Source organism: Trichechus manatus, unplaced genomic scaffold, assembly GCF_000243295.1.
Source record: "Trichechus manatus latirostris isolate Lorelei unplaced genomic scaffold, TriManLat1.0 scaffold00041, whole genome shotgun sequence".
Classification (NCBI taxonomy): Eukaryota; Metazoa; Chordata; class Mammalia; order Sirenia; family Trichechidae; genus Trichechus; species Trichechus manatus.
The window spans coordinates 10192846-10213956 of record NW_004443977.1 but is presented as its reverse complement, the minus strand read 5'-3'; the positions used below and the strand labels follow the sequence as shown (position 1 = coordinate 10213956).

General features: G+C 41.2%; 1 protein-coding gene across 2 annotated transcripts in view; it reads left to right on the top strand.

Moving 5' to 3' along the window:
- The window catches only part of NHEJ1 (non-homologous end joining factor 1), a 118350-nt gene that overhangs the window by 45899 nt on the left and 51340 nt on the right, over window positions 1-21111 (top strand). The gene's annotated exons all lie outside the window — the stretch shown is intronic.

Here is a 21111-nt window from a genome sequence, read left to right as displayed (position 1 = left end):
CTCTGACAAGGAGTTCAAACCATGGAATCTGGTTTAAAAACGGCAAATTTGTGTAGAATAAAGAGGAAACTTGTTAAGCAGGCTAAATTTGCAGGCGGAAGGAATAGGATCCCCTCATTTTAGGATGTCTAACACCCTAAATAATTATAATAACCAAACCAAAACCAGACCCATTGCCATCGAGTCAATTCTGACTTATAACGACCCCATAGGGTTTCCAAGGCTGTAAATCTCTACAGAGGCAGACTACGACATCTTTCTCCCATGGAGCCTCTGGTGGTTTTGAACTGCCAACGTTTTGGTTAGCAGTCGATTGCTTTAACCACTGCACCACCAGGGCTCCTAAATAATTATAATAGCTACCTTTTTTTTTGGTACCTAGTGAGTGCCATGCAGTCAAATAGGGTCTGTAAATGGTATCGTTAATCGTCACAACCTTTTTATGAGTTGATATTTTCCCATAGTACAGAGAGTGAAACTGAGGTTCAGAGAATGTAAGTGACTTGCCCAAGGTCACATAACTAATAAATAAGTGACGAAGCCAGCTTTCGAACTCAGGCCCATGCTCTTTCCAGTACACCATGCTACCTCCCTGTGGAGCCTACAAGAAGGTGACAAAGCTAATTCTGACTTAGTTGTGGCCTGAATAAATGAATAATGTTTAGTCTCTTTCTGTTACTCACATTTCTACACGCTTCTCTAAACCTGACACCTGTGTTTACTCATGAGTCTTCCTGACATACTAGCTGATTCTTTAAGCCTGGGAATTCCCAGGGCACCAAGATGTTTGGCTGTGCCCCATAGAGGATTGGCACATCTGTGCGCATCTTTCTGTTATTGTCCAGCTGAGCTCAGGCAAGAAGGCAGCTTACTGTTGTTGCCTAGGGGCCCTCATCCCTGGCTTCAAGACATCAGTCCATTTGGGTCTCTGCTGTCCAGAGTGGCCTGGCTAAGTATTTTCTTTCCCCTGTGATGTTTACTGTTCTTTCGTGGGATTTCAGATTTCCGTGATGGTGAAAGGCTTGTAAAATGAAGGGGTGGGAAGGGTTACTGTGGCAGGAGCCTGGGCCAGGCCAGGTCCAGCCAGCAGCACAGACAGCTTTTATAATGGTGTGTAGGGCTGGGAGGCTTGTAAAGGCGCTGCAGGCAGATAGGGGGATAAATCATGCAAGCAGTGGGCAGGGTGGTGAAGCTGAGGTTAGGAATTAACTTTGTGTTGGATGGAGCCCAGGTTGTGGGATGGGAAGGAGGCCTCTCCTCTTTTCCTTTCCCCTCAGCTCTGTTCTTTGCCTCTCCTTTCTGTTGGCCCTATTCACTAAAGGCTGTGACATGTTTGCCCTAGCCCTTCCTGTCCCTCCTCCAAGTTGCTGAGTTGAGTCAACAAGGGAGAGGGTACCCCAGAGCAAGGGGAAGAAAGTATTCCATACCTCTACCAATCAAACAGCTTTGTTTTGTTTTATTGCAAATATGGAGTGGAACCAGCTGATCCTTTGCTTCCCATAGCCATATATAAGTGTGCCCATTCCCGGTTCATTTCTGCTTGTTCTCATGTATTATGGCCTTTACATAGAAAATGACTGGAATCCTTTGGGACCATGAAGAAAACAGAAAATGCCCTTCCAGCTATTCTAAGATTCCGCAGCTTGCCATAGGGTCTCAGCCTGCCTGAACCAGGGTATAGGCCTTGACCGGCTTCTTTAGAGGGCTGAGGCAAATCCAGATAGCTTCATTCAGGAATTGTATTTGATGATGTTATCTTTTTGTAGTGGGGTCTCCGTGTGTCATATATGGAAATAAGTAGGAGCTGGGAGAAATGCAGAGAGAGGCTTCCAGAGGTCAGAATGAATTTTGTGTATAGAAGTTAGTCCAGGTTCAATTTTCTCTGAAGTCTTGTACATGTGTATATGAGTGGTAAGAGGTGGTTACTTATTGCATAGACAGTGTTTATAAGCCTCTTCAGGTCGGAGTTATGTCTGTTATTATCTTTATTTCTCCTCACAGCCCTTAAATAATGTTTTGCAGATTGTGGGTGATCAGTAAATGTTTTTGACTCTCTGCTTTGGTTCTGGAGCCCTGGTGGTGCAGTGGTTAAGAGCTCGGCTGCTAACCAAAAGGTCAGCAGTTTGAATCCACCAGCCGCTCCTTAAACCTATGGGACAGTTCTACTCTGTTCTGTAGGGTCGCTGTGAGTTAGAATCGACTCGACGGCAACGGTTTGGTTTTGGCTTTGGTTCTTGATTGGCATGATCAGCCAGCCCCTAGGCTCTCTTCTTCTAACCCCTGTCCCCACCCCCACCATCTCTTACCATAACTTGTCCCTCTAATCATCACAGCTTTCAAGTGGATGGCTCAGCTCAAACTAAAGTCATTGACTGCATTTCTTTCTCCCAGATCTGTAATAGTACTGCCACTTTTCTTTCTAATTAGGCCCTAATTGAAAACTGGTTGCATTTGGACTTTTCTTCTTCTATTCTGCTTTCTAGTTCCAGTAGTGGAAAACCATTAAGCTGAGGTTTGGGTTTTTCCTCCCCTCCCCCTCCCTCCCCCACTTTTTCTTCTTCTTTTTTTAAAGATGGTGGGATTCTTTTGAAAAAGCTGTCCCCAGCCTGTTGGAGCCCCACTCAGAAACCCCAGCCTTCTCCTAAGACCGGGTCTTTTCAAGTGGTTAGCGTAGAACGTGTTGGAGGCCCCCAATGCCTGTGACAGTTTCTGTTAATTATAGAGGCTCTTTTCCCCCTCACATTAGTCAAAGGAGTTTTGTGTGTTTTAACAGCATTTTCCCTTGGCTTGAATAAGACTCTGTTCAGACATTTCCTAAGGATGGTGAGTCGGCAGCACTCACTGGTACCCAGTAGCAATGTTTCCTTATTTGCTTCTCGAGGGCCTTCAAAGATTACAGTGGAGGGATGCTTCCTAGTATGCTTGAAATTTAGTTATATAGTTCTTACATAATCAAAAACTTCTGGAATATCTGGGCCTCAGGTATAAAACAGATGGAGTCTTGTGTGTGGAGATGTTCTCCAGGTCTGTGGGACTCTCCTGTTTGCTTTCACTGTGCTCCCACCCCTATCCAGTCCCTGTGTAAGGGTCTCCTTCTTTTCCTTGTGACTCTGGCTTCCATTTTCTGTTTCTTAAGCCTGTGTAAGCATCACCTCTTGTAGTCTTTTGGAGTCCTTACATTGCTGTCATCCTCAGTATTAAAGTGCCTTTCCATCTTGAAGCCTCCAAGAATGACATCTCGCCTCCTTAGGCCAAGGCATTCTAAATAGGAATCAGAGCTGGTATATGATCTGCTTAGGGACTTCTCTGAGAGACCAGTCTACCAGTTTGGCTTAGAGAGAGTAGAAGATCCCTGAGACAAACAGCATTCAACTAGGAATTCTGTGTGGGCCTGCTTTTTGCTGAATGTTGTTGAATTGAGGCAGCTTGAATTTAGGAGGGGATCAGCAGGGTTTTATAGATGGAGCTGTGGGTAGGGAGTCAAGAGGCCACTCATAGGCCACAGTGTCCTTGGATATGTCACTTCTAATTGTTGGATGATAATTGCTTGTCCTATTCTGGGCTTTTTTGTTTTTTCAGAGATTTACTTAGTTTGTTTAAAGCCCTGAGTTTCTCCTTCAGAACGTTTTGCTTTTGAAGATGCTTGTTTTCAGCTCTTGCCCCATTTTCTTAGCCTAGAAATCTCCCTGTCTGAGACATTGATTTTATTTGGATGAGAACACTGTGGGAGGAGGATCTAAAGAATTATGAGTTGACAGGTTCTGTTCAGGGCTTCTCCTGTGAGCACTGACACTTAGAATGAGGGAGATGAACTGCTCTGGTATGTTAATGGGCGATAATCTTAATTATGGTGACTCTCATTTCCCTTTTTCTAGAAGTATTGAATAGCATGAAAATCATATCAGTTCTGACTGAAGATTAATAGGTTTGACAAAGAATATTAAGATTCTTTAGGCTTATACAGGGAAGGTCAGCTATCTCAGGTTCTCCATAATTTATGGAAATGGAACTAAGACTATAGAGCCATTTGCTCATAAGAAAGATGGAGGTGGAGCGGGGACAGGACTCTTTTCTACGTCAGAATAACTTAGAAGCCCCGAGTGACTGAAGCTATAAGTATATCATGCATGTGGAGCCCCTGAAGAAGGACAAAACCACAGAAAGAGAGTTATGGAGAGTAACAGTGCCCCATAGGGTTTCCGATGAGCAGCTAGTGGATTCGAACTGCTGACTTTTTGGTTCTCAGCCAAGCTCTTAACCACTGTGCCACCAGGGCTCTGAGTAACAATGATGACATTTTAAAATAAATTCTTGGATCAGAATTCAAGGACGTTGTTCCCCCACCTAGAGCATAATTTCTCCGTTCTCTTCCCCGTTTCCTTTTCTGTCTATCTCCCCCTCCCCAGTTTTGAGTTTGTACTTCAGCACGTATTTGGTGCAAAACAAATGCAGAGCATCTTCCTGCCTTGTGACTACGGAGACTGCAGCGTTAGAAATTCTTCCTGAACTGCTGACGTGGTTCTGCTGTACATTGTTTATATTTTATGACACACGTTTAACACGATAAACTGTAATATATTAAGGTAAAACATTGAACAAGTGAAGCAAAGTCAAAAGATACTAGTGACATGTGTTTGGTTAGCACTGAGGAGATAAAGATTCTTAACCTAATCATTGTCTTTCTCATATTCCATAAGTGATAGATGCTTGCATACCTCATAATTTTAAGATGTATAGTGTAAACAGCATACTGCATAAAAAGGCACAGGAGCTTTCTGTAAAACAGGGCAATCAATTTGGGTAATATCTCTTCATGTATTTTTCAAAGTATTTTTATTTGAAATAGTTTAAGGACTGTGACTTTTGTTGGTGGCACAATTTGGGGAAGGGTTATACCCTACTATATGGAGATGGATCCAGACTTTATGTTTATTATTATTAATTGTGGAAGTCATGAGTGTAAAGGGGAGAGTAAAAGTGAATGAAGGCATCAGAGATTTGAGCAGAACTAAGTTGTCCAGCATCCATGATGTTTGTTCCTGAGAAAATCTTAGGTTACCAAAGATCATCTTTCAGGGAAATAGTATGGATGAACTCTCCCTCCTCTTTTGTACCTTTTTCAGTCTTGTATAGGACCATCAGGGCCTTCTTCAGCTGGCTGACCTGCCTGTTATCCTACAGCAAGGGAAGTGTTTAGGTGTATACCTTTAGGGGCCTTTTAAGTATTAGAAAGCTCGGGAGAAGCTCAAGCTCTCCCTCCTGCCCCTGACCTTGATCCTAGGGAGACTTGTGTTTGTTGACCAGTTTGGAGTATAAAGGCACACAGTTAACTGGGAGAGATTTAATAATAATAATTTATATTTGTGTGGTATTTGTGGTCGGCAAAGCTCTTTCACTTACATTGTCTTCTTTTGGTTGTGGTCTCTATGAATTGGGGCAATGTATTTGTATTATTATTATTCCTATTTTATAAATGAAGAAACTTACGGTCCGTGAGTTTCCCAAGGTTGCTTAGCAAGTAAGCAGTAGAGCCAAGACTCAAGTCAGGTCAATTTAGATTGTTCCTTTATCTTACTTAAATTGGTCACCTGGTCTTCTATCTTATGACTCTTGGTTCGACCAAGGGCCAGGGTTCAAAAGGATAAGTTCCTCAGTGTTCTCTCCATTCAGTTGTTTCAATCTCTGTTATGTGTCTACTATTTTTAGCTATTTTTTTCTTTCTGACACTTTCTTTTTTCCTCTTTATCCCTACTTCTCTGATCCCCTGTTTTCAGAGACTGCCTTATTTGCTTTCCTAGAAATTCCTCTTTTAAGGCTTTAGGGAACTTTGACCTACCAGTAGTAACTACATTTAAGAGCGTGTTTAAAATGTCTCCTGCCCCTCTCATTCATCTCCCACCCCCAAAGCGTGGCCTCTCCCCATCCTGCCATCGTGCCGGCCAAGTGCGTGGGGCAGCTGTGGTCAGTCCCATTTATAAAGCTGGTAAATACGGGACCGGTTTCTGTCCCCTCCAAAGGTCAATATTTGTGCAGAGTTTAATTTTAACTTAACAAGCAGTTGTTTTCTGCAGCTGCCCTGGTGTGTTGTGTTGTGTGTGCTTTCCTTTCCCCTTATTTCCCACTGACTGTATGTGTCTCTGTATGTGTGTCTGTATTCACACTGCAGACTCAGTTCTATGTTCAGAACCTGCAGCCCACTGGCTTGGCCAGACTCTGTCTTACAGAGGACACTTGGGGCTGCAGGGAACTAGATAAAGGGCAGTGGGCTTAGCATGTGGAAGTAACTAGACTTTTTCTAGGGCTCAGGGGACAGAGATCACTCTTTAGTCTTCTGTAATCCTAATGTGTCAGAGCAGACTTGACGGTAACTAACAACAGCAATCTTAATGTCATCATCATATCTTCCCCTTTCAGGAGAGTATCTAGAAGGTAGGATTTGAGAGAAATTGTCCTCTCTTATAGAATCTGTATCATCTCCCACCCCCCACCCCCCACTCACTTTGCTTTCTAAGAAGTGTTAACCCTTTTCCAAGAAACATGAGATTTAATTTTGGCAGCTGCTTCTTGAGTAAAATGAGGAGAATGGATAAAATAATTTCTTAAGACTTCTTACAGCTTTTAATATTCTATGACTTTAAGAATAATTAGAGCACTGGACTGGGTATTAAGAGTAAATTCTATTTACTCTCAGTTTTTAGCTTTAAAAATGATTCTTGACCTAGTTATTTTTTTCCCTTGGTCTTTAGTTAAGGTATATGACCTTTGTTCTTTATAAGGATTTTGTGAGGATGGATAAGATTTTATTTAAAAGAACTTTTAGCTGTTTATAAATAAAGAGAAATATTTTAAAGCTCATCTTACCTACCCATATCCCCTTTCACCAAACAATTCTTTCTGATTGTGAGCATGTCTCTGGCTGAACAATTTAGTCCAAAAGTCAGCTCAGACTCCTCAGAGCCGTAGGATCTGGAATGGAGGAGATCTGTGAGAGCAGTGTATATGGGCTCGAGCTCAGTGGTCTACTTACTGCTCCTTGAGCCTTGCAGATGTGTGCCCCACCTTAGCACCTTCACACTTGCTCATCCTTCTGCTAAGAATGGTCTTTCCCCGGATGTCTGCATGGCTTATTCCTCACCTTCACACTTGCTCTTCCCCCTGCTAAGAATACTCTTTCCCGTGATATCTACACGGCTTATTCCTTCTCTCCTTTCAGGCTTTTTCTCAAATGCTACCTGATACTCGAGGACTTCCTGGCCACCCTATCTAAAATTTCAGCCCCCCCCCCCAGCCAACACTTTCTATCCCCTTTGCTTGCTTCATTTTTCTCCTTACTACGTACCATTACCAACAATACCACAGGTTATACTTTTTTATTATGTTGTTTTTCCCCCCTGTGAAGGCATGGATTCTCAATGAGGGCAGGGAATTTTGTCTGTTTGTTCACTGCTGTATCCCTAGCATCCCTAGAACAATGCCTGGCACATATAAGCTCTCAAAAGGTATTTGTTGAATAGATGGAAGGAAGGAAGGGAGGTGGGAGAGGCAAGCTCCCTAAAAGGATGATTATTCATAGGGGGTACAGGCCCCTTTGGAAGGGGTCAGAATCGCTTGAAGGCCTTTTCAAACTATGCATACTCTTGCCAAGAAGATTCTGATATGTGCCCTATCTGCCCCAGGATAGGTAAGATCATTGCATAATGAACCAGTTACTGATAAAAATATGTGGTATTTTCAGGTGTGTTGGGTGGAAAAAAGTTGAGAACCACTGTCCTAGTCAGTTTGACAGGGCCTGTCCCCTCCTGGCCTGTGAATTACAGGCAGCCTTCATGTCTAGGTGGAGATTTGTTGTTTTTCTCCCCCTTCCTGCTTTTTCCTACCTCATATATACCTCCAACCCACGCCTTCTTGCCCCTCCCCTTCCTTTATTCTCAGCCAGACGCCTGCCTGCCTCCAGCACAAAGAGGCTGTCTACTTTGTGAGTGGTTGTCGTTGGGACACAGAGAGCCCTTGATGGCAGCATGCGCTTCTTGTGACATCAGCTCTGTGGCTTTAGGGGGAAGGCTGTGGCTCTGGGTTCCCAAGGGAGGGGGCTGTTTTTCTCTTCTTGATCGTTCACGTTGGTGCCTGTCTGACTTATAAACTTTAATGGCCAGTTTTAAAGGTTACTGCCATGGGGCACCTTTGTTGCCAGTTTTAGTTTTTTAATTTGGAAACTTTTGTTTTTCTCTTGTGGTCTTGGGAGGAAAGATTTGGGGTCATTTGGGGCTGGGATTTGGTATTTGTGGGTGATGATGAGATAGCACAGCAGCATTCTGGTTCTGGCTCCAATAAATAGAATCCCTGGCATATTATCGAAAGGCCCAAATGAACCCCAAAATCAGAAGAGGAAGACTGACGTTGGGATGCGTAGTCTTGGGCAGCATCGATCAAGGATACAGAGGATTAGGAGCTCATAGGCTGGCCTCAGAAGAATGGTAACCACTGTTTGGGTGCTGGGGCGCTGGGAAAGGGAAGGACTTCTTACTCTTCTTCTAAGCTGCTTAACTCTTTCTTCACGCCTAGTCCCCAGTCTTTTGTTCTGAATGTGAACATCACTGACAGTGGGCAAGTTTAACTGGGATGAATATAGGGTTCAGATATAGAATTGATAGTCGAGAATGTGGCCCATTGGTGGTTGCCCTCCTGTAGTATGGTACAGAACTAACAGAGAAAGCCTCGCTGAATCTTTTTGCCAAGAAATCATGGTATTAACCCTTCTGCCTTATACAACACTTTCACTAGTCAGGATAACTTCACAAAGTCTCATATGCCAAAAAAAAAAAAAAAAAAAAAAAAAGGTCATTGCCCATCTCAGTCGTCTGCATTCTTAGGGAGAAAGTAGTATTACAGAATAATACTCCAATGATATCATCTTGGAATCAGAAGGGATTATTTATATCATTCTCAAAACTACCATATTCAGGGCCTCTGCTGAAACTAAGCATGTAGAGGATTTAAAATGTATTTGGCAGGTGCTAGAAAAGAATTTTTAGTTCAATTCTGAGCATGCCTCCTCCCCAGATGCTTTTCTTGTTATGGACTGACTGTAGTTGTAATACAAATAAATGAGTAGATACTCTAACAAATAGACCCCAAGAAGAGGCAGTGTACAAATCCACTGATGTTTAGACACTTAACTCAAAGAGATATGCTCTTTGTTGGACCGTTGGCTGGTTGCCTTGATGCCCAAAGCCTGTGTATCCCCTCTCTGGTATTTGAACGGGCTAGCTTGAACCTAGGATTCAACCTTGGGTGAACTTAGAGAATTAAGGAAAAGATGCCTTCTTTATATATAGAAGGAGGGGAAAGCTCAGCTTTCCTGGATACACGGCACAAGGACAGATCCTTCTGACAGTTTCAATACTTTCCACAAGGCATTTGATATAGGGTCTTGGATTCAGATCTCCCTCCTGGCTGTTCTTCCTGGGCTGTACAAAGTTGGATTTGCTTCTTGTTCCCTGTGTTGCAGGGCAGGGGAGGAGGTGTGGGGGTTGGCTCTGGGCTGGGCCACAATTAGTGACCTGGAAGCTGGGCTGGGCACCCAGAGGCTATAAATAGCAGACATGGAGCAGTCTCTGAGCGCATTCGAAGCCCAGCCAGACTAGCCGCGTTTTAAGTGGTCTGGGTGGGATTTTTTTTTTTTCCTCTGTTAACCATTTGTGCATCTGGTTTCCTCAGTGTTGGTGGGGGCAAAGGAGGAGGGTGGGGTTGTGAGCAGAACCAGAAGTTCTTATGTGGAGTAGCTTCTCAGTTAGTTTTGCCATATGTGTATCTCGGAGGTTCTAGGGCCCTTAGGAGCAGTAGGCATCTGGGAGTGAGGATTGTGGCCCCTAGAAGGATATTAGGTCCCAGAGGAGAGATGTGGCTTCGGAAATGCAGAAGCCCTGCAGGGCCCCACTCCCTAATTTGAGGTAGGGTGGGTGTTCTTGAAGAGGGAGAGAAGTAGAGAGTCTCATGTGCAGCCACTAAGATTATGTGGGCATAGGTTGAGGGTTCTTATTTCTCATTGCTCTATGAAACAGTCCTTCTGTCCCAGCCAAGTCAGTCTGCTTACTTTCTTCCTTACATGCATTGCTAATTCTTGCTTCTTTGTGTATATTCCTGTTATCTGCCCTGGATTTGAAGTTAGAAGACTTTGATTTGCATTCTAGTTCTTCTGCTTATTTGATTTGTGACTTGAACATATTACTTAAGCCCGCTGGGCTTCTGTTTATTCATCTATCAAATAAGCACTTTGGATAGAATATACCCTAAGGTTCCTTCTAGCTCTGTAACCTTCTATAAACCCATAAATTGATTTCCATCAGCTCATTTCTATTTTTCTTCTTCACCTCTGTCAGGAAGCCTTCCTTGAATTATCAGTTCACTCTTAACTTCCGCTTACTTCACACAGACCTTCAGCAGTTATATAAATCGTTTATCCTGTTTTCTATTGCACATATCATATGTTTCGTTGCAGTTATTTTCTTGCTGTTTTCACACCTTTATATTTTATCTCCTCACGTAGATTACAAGTTCTTTGAAGGAGGAAACCATATCTTCTATATCTCTACCACTCACAGCACTTACTGATGTTGTAGGCACCATCGAAGCCCACTAAAACTTACTGAGGGACAAGCAGGCAGTCTTGGAGAGGAATGCGAAATAGGAAATATGTTTTCAGAAAATTCTATTTTGAGTGTTATCTTTCTTAAAGTAGAATGGAAAATAGCAATTGAGAACACAGATAGGTTTCATGCATTTTACCAGACTATGGGATTCCAGTTCCACTGCTTTGGTGATTCTCTTTCCATCTACTTTTTCTTCTTTCATCTTCTCTTGAAGGTGCTTTTACTTATAGGTTCAGTCTGAATCAGTGGTTTTTTTGAGTACTGCTTAAAGAACACTGGGTATGGGACTATATTTTACATAATAGTAAAAGGACTTTCTGTTCCAAGTATAGGTTCTTTGTATTTGGTTTCACTTCTTCTGGCTTTAATAATCTGTCTGTTTGTAGACATCCTTTATGCCTGAAGATGAGGATAGTAACGCTTGTTGATATCTATGAAAATGTATATGGAATTTTTTTCTCTGAGTCCGAGGAGAGCAGTGTCTCTCTGGATTGGCTTTCCTGTCACAGGGCTTTGATCTGCCGTCCCTTGTTTCGTCCTTTCTCCTACTTTTAGCTTGTTGGACCAGGCTAAACAATTCCTCCCCTCCTGGGTGTTTACCCTCTCCCAATGTTGGCAGAAGGTTATCAGGTCTAGTCTCAAATGACACTTAGGCCATCTGCCTAGCTTGAGCCTCTAATCTCTCCTTTTTCATTCTTTCCTCCCCCACCCCAAATCAGTTATGTTACTCTACCTGGAACTCCCTCAAACTTATCTCCCCAGTTTTGGTGCCAGAGTGCCTGATACTGGGCATAGGAACCAGGCAAGTTCTTCTTAGAACCAAGAGAAAGAGACCATTTCTCTATCTTCAAGGCATGATTTCTCCCAACCCTGGGATTTGAGGCAATTTAGCTTTCTTAGTATTATCTTTCCTTCAGTTCATTCAAATAATAAACATTTATTTAGCGCCTATCATATGCTGGCATCTTATTTGATACCAAGAATATAGTTTTATTTTATTAAACTTTGCAGACATTTAAGTAATTACTGTCTACAAAACATTATGGTAGAGATGAGGATTCAAGGATTTCTAAACCCTGAACCTCGCCCTCAAGGAAGAGTCAGACATAAACGCTGAACTACAATACAATGCAGAACAAAATGAAAGCACATATAGGTCAGGGAATGGGCTTTTGGCACCTCTGAAGGACTGGCAATCTGCTTCTGAAAAACCAGCCACTGGAAACCCTATGGAGCGCAGCTCTACTCTAAGACACGTGGGGTTGCCATGAGTAGGAATCAACCCAATGACAACTTTTTTTTCTTTTTTTAATGTACTTTGGGAGGAAAGAATAAAGAAGATTTAATTCTGACTTTTTGGAGGAGGCAGGGGCAGTAGGAGAGAATCAGGGAAGACTTTGAGGAAGAGAAGAAATTTGAGCTGGTCCTTGAAGGATGAGAATTTCTCTAAGTAGAGAGTGGGGAAAAGGTATATTAAACAGAATGAATAGTATTCATTCTTTCTTTCAAGAAATATTTTTTGAGAGAATAGGAAAAGGGCATATTAAACAGAATAGCACTTATTCCTTCTTTAAACAACTATTTTTGAGTGCCTGTCATGTGCCAGTGACTGTTTGAGATGTAGTAATATAAATCCATTGCTGTAAAGTCGATTCCGATTCATAGCAACCCTGTAGGACAGAGTAGAAGTCCCCCATAGGGTTTCCAAGGAGTGGCTGGTGGATTCGAACTGCTGACCTTTTTGGTTAGCAGCCAAGCTCTTAACCACTGTGCCACCAAGGCTCCGTAGTGATATAGCAGTGACCAAAACAAAGTCCTTTTTCTCATAGAGCTTATAGTCTAGTGAGTTGTCAAAGTGAATATGGTATTTTTTCCTCTGTCCTGTTGCTCTTATCATTCACCATGCTTTTTACTGTACTAAATCCTTTGAGCTAAAAATGTATCCTGTCTGACTATTGTCATCTCCTTATTTGGTGCCATCTACATCTTTCTAGATTTTCTTTTTCACCAGATCTTTGACAAGTCAGTAACTGAGCCCAGATTCTGCACAAACCTTAGACAGTTGTGGTGACTGAGATTTTTAAGAACACCTCACGTTATTGGAAGATTATGAGGCATCTTATATTTTAGTGTTATTTTTATTTTTCTGGTTCTTTGAAAATTGGTAATCTGTTTACGAAATATATGGTAAACATTAAACTAGAAAATGTGACTAACTGGAATATCCCCATCTCAATCAAGCATGTGATCAGCACTCTCTATAATCATGTTTACCTTGGCTGAATCTTCTTCATTTCCTTCAGTAACTGTGCTGATTCCAAGTGCCCATCCTCTGTTCCAGCTGATGTGTTTCTGTTTTACCCATGGTCTCTTCATGGCTTTAGGCCATTTTAATTTGGTCAAGTTCAGCCTTTCTTCCCAAGTCTGCAATTGTCTTTGCCTCAATTCTAAGAGAGGCTTACAGTAGGAATGAATCCAAAATTCCATTCATTTTATATTCACCACATCTAGGTTTCTTTTAGCATCATTTTTCCCCTTGAGAACATTTTCAAGGTTCTCCTAATTTTCTAGTGGGTTTTTTTTTTGGGGGGGGGGTGCTTTTGGAAGATTACTAAGAAGTTTCCAGGACTAATTATCTAGTCGAGTCCATTTATGTTATATCTCCCTTTCTCTACTACCTTCTCTAGCATAGTAAAACTTGTTTTCTTTCTCTCTCTTCATTTACTTGTTTAGGCATCTTATTCTTGAGACTTGAGTTGTGGATGATACTTGTCCTTTATTCCATTTTGTTTCTTAGGGAACCATTGATTCTCCAAAGAGTAGTCTCGATGTATCATGCATTTTCTTGTAAGGGAACACCCTAGGGTGCAGAGAGCAGCAATGAAAAGTTTTCATGTCTCCAGACGATTTCGCTTCAGCAACTACCCTAGTTCTGGAAATCTGTAGTTAGGCTTTCACAGCTGTCAATACTACTCCCAACCACTAGGGAATACTCTGTTTTCCTTAGTGCTTTTGTCCTAGTTGTGGATGAAATCTTCCTTTTCCTAAAGCGAGTCTGCACCTGGTCCTGGGGCCGCCACATATAGCCCTGCAGGTTTGGTACTGCACAACTCCAGTAAGCTCCATTCCCATAACTATGATGCCTCTGGAGTCGTGCAAGGCAGTGGCCCTGCCTTTAGTTCAACCAAGGCAAGGCCAGTATTTTTTTTTTTTTTTTTTTTTAATCTTAGGCAAAACAGAACCAAAACTACTAGGAAAACTAAAGTTTGGATATGAATAAATTCTACCCAACACTATCATTACTTTATTCATATTGATAATATAAATTCTATTAAACAAATAATATATGTGTGTGCTCTGGAGTCAGGCATACCTGGGTTTGAGTCCTGACTGCTCCACTTACTAGGTCACTCACTTTGGTTGAACAGGTTACTTAACTTCTCTAAATAGAGGCTCCAGAGTCAGGTGGTCTGGCTTCAAAACCTGGCTTACTCAGTTACTAGCTGTGTGACTTTGAGAAATTTACTTAACCTATCTGCTTCAGCTTCTTCCTGTGTAAATGGGGATAGTAATACTCTCTACTGAATAGAGTTTTAAGGCCTCAAAGAGATAATATACTAAGGTAAGTTTCATAGTGTCTGGCACATATAAGCATTCAAAAGTATTAGTTATGTGAGTAGTTATTGCTATTCTCAAGTTTCTTTCCATTTAGCAATCAGTCTATTTAATGAAGTGGTGTACTGTTGGTTTAATGTTTATGCATATATGTGAATTTGAAAAAAGTTTTCATTATTCTCGATAAACTGACATACCCCCTCACACCAAAACAAATAAAACAAGAGTCCACATTAAAACAAGAATGAGGTCCTGTTTTTCTCCTGTCGTTTGGAAAAATTTAAGATTATCATAGCTTTAGCAAGACTATGGGAGAACTTGCCACTCCTTACATATTTGGGGTGGGAAGGTAATTGGTACAATACTTTTGGAGGACATTTTTTAGCAGTATCAGTTATATCCTTTAATCCAGCAAGTAGGAATGTAGGATCTGTAGAATTATTAGCATATGAAGACATGTGCACAAGATTGTTCAAAGCAGCATTGTTTATAATAGGGAAAATTTGGAAACAGTTTAAATGTCCATCATTATGGAAATAAATTATGGTTTATTCATGCAATGTAATATAATACAATGAAGCCGTTAAAAAAATGAAGTAGGCTTATATATACCTTGGAAAGATGGCCATGATATATTAAGTGGAAAAGCAATATGCATAAGAATATATGTAATTCAGTTCTATTTCGGGGAGAAAATACTAACTCTGTGTGTGTTTGTTTATACAAGAATAGAAAAAAGCCTGGAAGGATGCACACCAAATTGTTTGCAGTGATTACGTCTTAGAAGCAAGTGGAAGTGAAGAGGGGGGTTTTTACTTATTTGTAAATATGTAAAACTTATTTTTACTTATTTAAATTTGTTAAGTCACTGTATTTTTTTTAAAGCCTGTAAAGAAAGAGAAATAGATTGTTGTTGTTGTTGGGTACCGTTGAGTTGGTTCTGACTCATAGCGACCCTATATACAACAGAACGAAACACTGCCCAGTCCTGTGCCATCCTCACAATTTGTTGCTATGTTTGAGCCCATTGTTGCAACCACTGTGTAAGTCCATCTTGTTGAGGGTCTTCCTCTTTTTTGCTGACCCTCTACTTTACCTGATTTCCTTCTCCAGAGACTGATCTATTCTGATAACATGTCCAAAGTGCATGAGACAAAGTCTCGCCATCCTCGCTTCTAAGGAACATTCTGGCTGTGCTTTTTCCAAGACAGATTTGTTCATTCTTCTGGCAGTCCATGGTATATTCAGTATTCTTTGCCAACACTATAATTCAAAGACATCAATTCTTCTGTCTTTCTTATTCATTGTCCAGCTTTCGCATGCATATGAGGCAATTGAAAATACCATGGCTTGGGTCAGGAGCACCTTAGTCTTTAAAGTGACATCTTTGCTTTTTAACACTTTAAAGAGGTCTTCTGCAGCAGATTTGCCCATTGCAATACGTTATTTGATTTCTTGACTGCTGTTGCCATGAGCATTACTAAGCACTAATTCCTTATCCAGATAGAATTATTTGTCATTTCTTAGCTTGATTGGTTCAGTTTCCTGGGCTCACTAGCCCAGGTTCATTTCCTCAATCTTCTATGACTTGGTGGGGTTCCCAGTCCCTCTGGGAATCTGCATTCTCTTTCAGGATGTAACTCCTAGATCAAGTCCTCTGGATTCTTGGCCATATCTTATTGCTTCTTTACAGCCACTCTGCCCTTCTTAGATCACTCTGATTTCTAAACCTCTAGTGAGGAAAGCACTTTCCTAATTGACCCCAAGAGTGAAATTTAGGGCTTTAGATCTTTCTGCACTAATCTTACACAAGATTCACCCTTCCTGAAGGTTTCCTTAGCTCCTGGAGCTTGAAAACCCTGTTCTCACCTCCTAATAGATTTATCTATGTTTGGTTGACTTCCTGATATTAAAGCTGATGCTGTTCTTTGGTAGAGTTTGTAGAGTTTGGAAAATTATCCTTTTGTCCTGGCTAGCATCAGAGCCTAGGGTTGGTAATGATAGTGTGACTCCTTAGTGGTAGGTGCCCTATTCCCTACATATTCTTATCTCTATCCACTTTTTTGTCAAAGTAACAGAAGGCTGCTGCTTTCTCATTTTAAAGGTCTGCCTCCACTACACCATTACTACCCTCAGTGGATCTCCCAGTGAATTCTACCTCCCAGTTTCAGAAACACATCTTGCACTTCCCCATATTGTACTCTTTAATCATACTTCCCCGATTCCTAAACCCTTCCACTATGCTTTATGGAATTGATAGTGCATTATCACGAAAATCTTTGTCTTAGTCCTCTAGAGCTGCTCCAACAGAAATACCACAAGTGGATGGCTTTAACAAAGAGAAGTTTATTCTCTCACAGTCCAGTAGGCTGCAAGTCCAAACTCAGGGTGTCAGCTCCAGAAGGTTCTCTCTGTCGGCTCTAGAGAAAGGTCCTTGTGATGCATCAGTCTTCTCTTGGTCTGGGAGCATCTCAGCACAGGAACCTCTGGTCCAAAGGATGCGCTCTGCTCCTGGCACTGCTTTCTTGGTGGTGTGAGGTTCCCATGTGTCTCTGCTCGCTTTTGTCTTTTATATTGCAAAAGAGATTGCATTAAGACACTAATCTTGTCAACCTCATCAGTATAACCTCGTCACAGTGATAGAATTTACAACACATAAGGAGATCACATATAATCTCATCATAGTGATAGAGTTTACAACACATAAGGAAATCACATCAGATAACACAATCATACAATACTGGGAATCATGACCCAGCCAAGCTGACAGGTATTTTTGGGGGACACAACTCAATCCATGACAATCTTCTTTACCTTCAGTTGCTTTTCTGAGCATTCCTTTCTTCTTGTTGTTTAGAAACTTAGCTTTCCCTACGTCTCTAAGGACACTTCTTTCTCTGCAGCCCTCTGTCATAGCGGCTGATTCTCCTCACATAATCCTCTTACCACGGAGTATGGGGATGGGGTAAGTGTCCGCCTTGCTTCTGATTGCTGCTTTCTGACCATTCTTTCTGTCCTCCCTAGAAAGCCCCAGCTTTGAATCTCATATCATCAGATTATATCATCCACCACTCTTCCTTGTTATTGTGGTGCACTGACTCTGAGTTATCCCCCTCGTTTCTGGAGGCCTTTAGCTCCTGACTTACTGCCACTTTCTCCAATACTCCTCTCATTATCCTCACTTCTGCTCTACCCCACTCACCGACTGCTATGACCATATGACCACATTTTCGAGCAATGGTTCTCAACTAGGGGACATTTTGCCCCCAGGGGACATTTCACAATGGATGGAGACATTTTTAGTTGTCACAGTTCTAGAGGAAATACTGGCATCTAGTGGGTGGAGTCCAGGGATGCTGATCAACACCCTACCATACACAGGACAGCTCCCTACAACAGAGAATTGTCCAACAGAAAATGTCAGTGGTGCCACTGTTGAGGAACCCTGTTCTAAAGTCTACTCTAGACCTTGTTATTACCAATAGATGAAACCCTTCCATAATCATAATCCAAATAACACTGGTTTTATACACCACTGTCTCCTCTTGCTATCTTTCTAGCTCCCTTCCTCCACTGAGACTCAGCATTCCTTTAACCCCAGTGGGCCTCCATTCTATTGATATTACCCTCCTTTTCATTGTCCTAACTCCTTTGATGTCCTTCTTCCCTTCTTTACCCAGCTTCTGTGGTCAATACAATCACTCTCTTGCATACACTCTTGATTCTCTTGCTCCTCTCTTGAGTCGTGTACAATTAAACCCAACTTTTCTACCTACTCCCTATCTGCACATATGCAGCCAAATGTATGGAGAAAATAAAACATACAACAAGATGACTACTTTCAATTTAAATTCTTGATCATGTGCCTCAAATGGGACCTGAATGCTGTCAGGCAATCTTACTATATTTCCCTGATCCATTCACTCTCCCACAATTCTAGATTATTATTTCATACCTTATTATCTTCCTCAAACCTCCATCACCTCCTGACTGATGACCTTCCTTCCAACTTTACTGGGGAAAAAAAAAAATCAATCAGAAATGAACTTTTACAGACTTACACTACAACTTCTACTTATTGCTAACATATGTACCTTCATACACTGCTTTTCCACCTGTTTGCATTGATACATTAGCCATGCCCCATTTGAAGATAATCCCTCCATTTGTGCATTAGATTCCATTTTACCTAATAAGGAAATTGCTCTAGCAATTCTCCTCTCCTAATTTTTTGCTTGCTATTTTTGTTGTTAGGTGCTGTCAAGTCCGATCCAACTCATAGTGACCCTGTGTACAACAGAACGAAACACTGCCCGGTCCTGCACCATCCTCACAATTTGTTGCTATGTTTGAGCCCACTGTTGCAACCACTGTGTAAGTCCATCTTGTTGAGGGTCTTCCTCTTTTTCACTGACCCTCTACTTTACCAAGCATGATGTCCTTCTCCAGGGACAGATCCCTCCTAATAACGGATTTCTTCATTCTTTTGGCAGTCCATGGTATATTCAGTATTCTTTGCCAACACCATAATTCAAAGGCATCAGTTTTTCTTCGGTCTTCCTTATTTATTGTCCAGCTTTTGCATGCCTATGAGACAATTGAAAACACCATGACTTTGGTCAGGCCCACCTTAGTCCTCAAAGTGACATCTTTGCTTTTTAACACTTTAAAGAGATCTTTTGCAGCAGATTTGCCCAGTGTACTGCGTCATTTGATTTCTTGACTGCAGCTTCCATAGGCATTGATTGTGGACCCAAGTAAAATGGAATCCTTGACAACTTCAATATTTTCTCCATTTATCCTGTTGTTGCTTATTGGTCCAGTTGTGAGAATTTTTCTTTTCTTTATGTTAAAGTCTAATCCTTACTGAAGGCTGTGGTCTTTGATCTTTCATCTTCATCAATAAGTGCTTTAAGTCCTCTTCACTTTCAGCAAGCAAGGTTGTGTTATCTGCATCTCATAGGTTGTTTATGAGTCTTTTACCAATCCTGATGCTGTGTTCTTCATGTAGTCCAGCTTCTCTGATTATTTGCTCAGCATACAGATGAATAAGGATGGTGAAAGGATACAACACTGACACACACCTTTTCTGATTTTAAACCATGAAGTATCCCCTCGTTCTGTTTGAATAACTGCCTCTTGATCTATTTACAGGTTCCTCATGAGCACAATTAAGTGTTCTGGAATTCCCATTCATCGTAATGTTATCCATAATTTGTTATGATACACACAGTTGAATGCCTTTGCATAGTCAATAAAACACAGGTAAACATATTCTCTGCTTTCAGCCAAGATCCATCTGACATCAGCCATGATATCCCTCGTTCCACGTCCTCTTCTGAATCTGTCTTGAATTTCCGGCAGTTCCTTATCAATGTACTGCTGCAACTGCTTTTGACGGATCTTTAGCAAAATTTTACTTACATGTGATATCAATGATATTGTTTGATAATTTCTGCATTCTGTTGAATCACCTTTCTTTGGAATGGGCACAAATGTGGATCTCTTCCAGTCTTGGCCAGGTTGCTGTCTTTCAAATTTCTTGGCATAGAAGAGTGAGTGCTTCCAGTGCTACATCTGTTTATTGAAACATCTCAATTGGTATTCTGTCAATTCCTGGAGCCTTGTTTTTCGCCAATGCCTTCAGTGCAGCTTGGACTTCTTACTTCAGTACCTTCGATTCCTGATCATATACTACCACCTGAAATAGTGAACGTTGACCGGTTCCTTTTGGTACAGTGAGTGACTCTGTGTATTCCTTCTATCTTTCTTTTGATACCTCCTGTGTCGTTTAATATTTTCCCTGTAGAATCCTTCAGTATTGCAATTCGAGGCTTGAATGTTTTCTTTAGTTTTGTCAGCTTGAGAAATGACAAGCGTAATCTTCCCTTTTGGTTTTCTAACTCTAGGTCTTTGCACATTTCATTGTAATACTTTATTTTGTCTTCTTGAGCTACCCTTTGAAATCTTCTGTTCAGTTCTTTTACTTCATCGTGTGTTCCTTTTCTGTGGAATGAGGAAGATAATAAGGTATGAAATCATAAGGTATGAAATAATAATCTAGAATTGTGGGAGAGTGAATGATCAGGGAAATATAATAAGATTGCCTGACAGCATTCAAGTCCTTCCTTTTCTGAGTAGCTTTGGCTATTCTACGTTCAACAGCAAATTTCAGAGTCTTTTCTGACATCCATTTTGGTCTTTTCTTTCTTTTTAATGACCTCTTGCTTTCTTCATGTATTATGTCCTTGATGTCATTCCACAACTTGTCTGGTCTTTGGTCATTAATGTTGAATGAGTCAAATCTATCCTTGACATAGTCTCTAAATTCAGGTGTAATATACTCAAGGTCATACTTTGACTCTCATAGACTTGTTCTAATTTTCTTTAGGTTCGTCATGAACTTGCATATGAGCAATTGATGGTCTGTTCTGCAGTCACCCCCTGGCCTTGTTCTGACTGATGATATTCAGCTTTTTTGTTGTCTCTTTCCACAGATGGAGTCAGTTTGATTCCTGTGTGTTCTATATGACCAGGTCCATGTGTATAGTTGCCGATTATGTTGGTGAAAAAAAGTATTTGCAATTAAGAAATTGTTAGTTTTGCAAAATTGTATCATTTGATCTCTGGTGTCTTTTCTGTTACCAAGACCATATTTTCCAACTACTGTTCCTTCTTCTTTGTTTCCAACTTTCGCATTCCAATCACCAGTAATTATCAATGCATCTTGATTGCACAATTTCAGACTGCAGAATTTGATAAAAATCTTCAATTTCCTCCTCTTTGACATCAGTGGTTGGTGTGTAAATTTGGGTAATAGTTGTATTAACTGGTCTTCCTTGTAAGT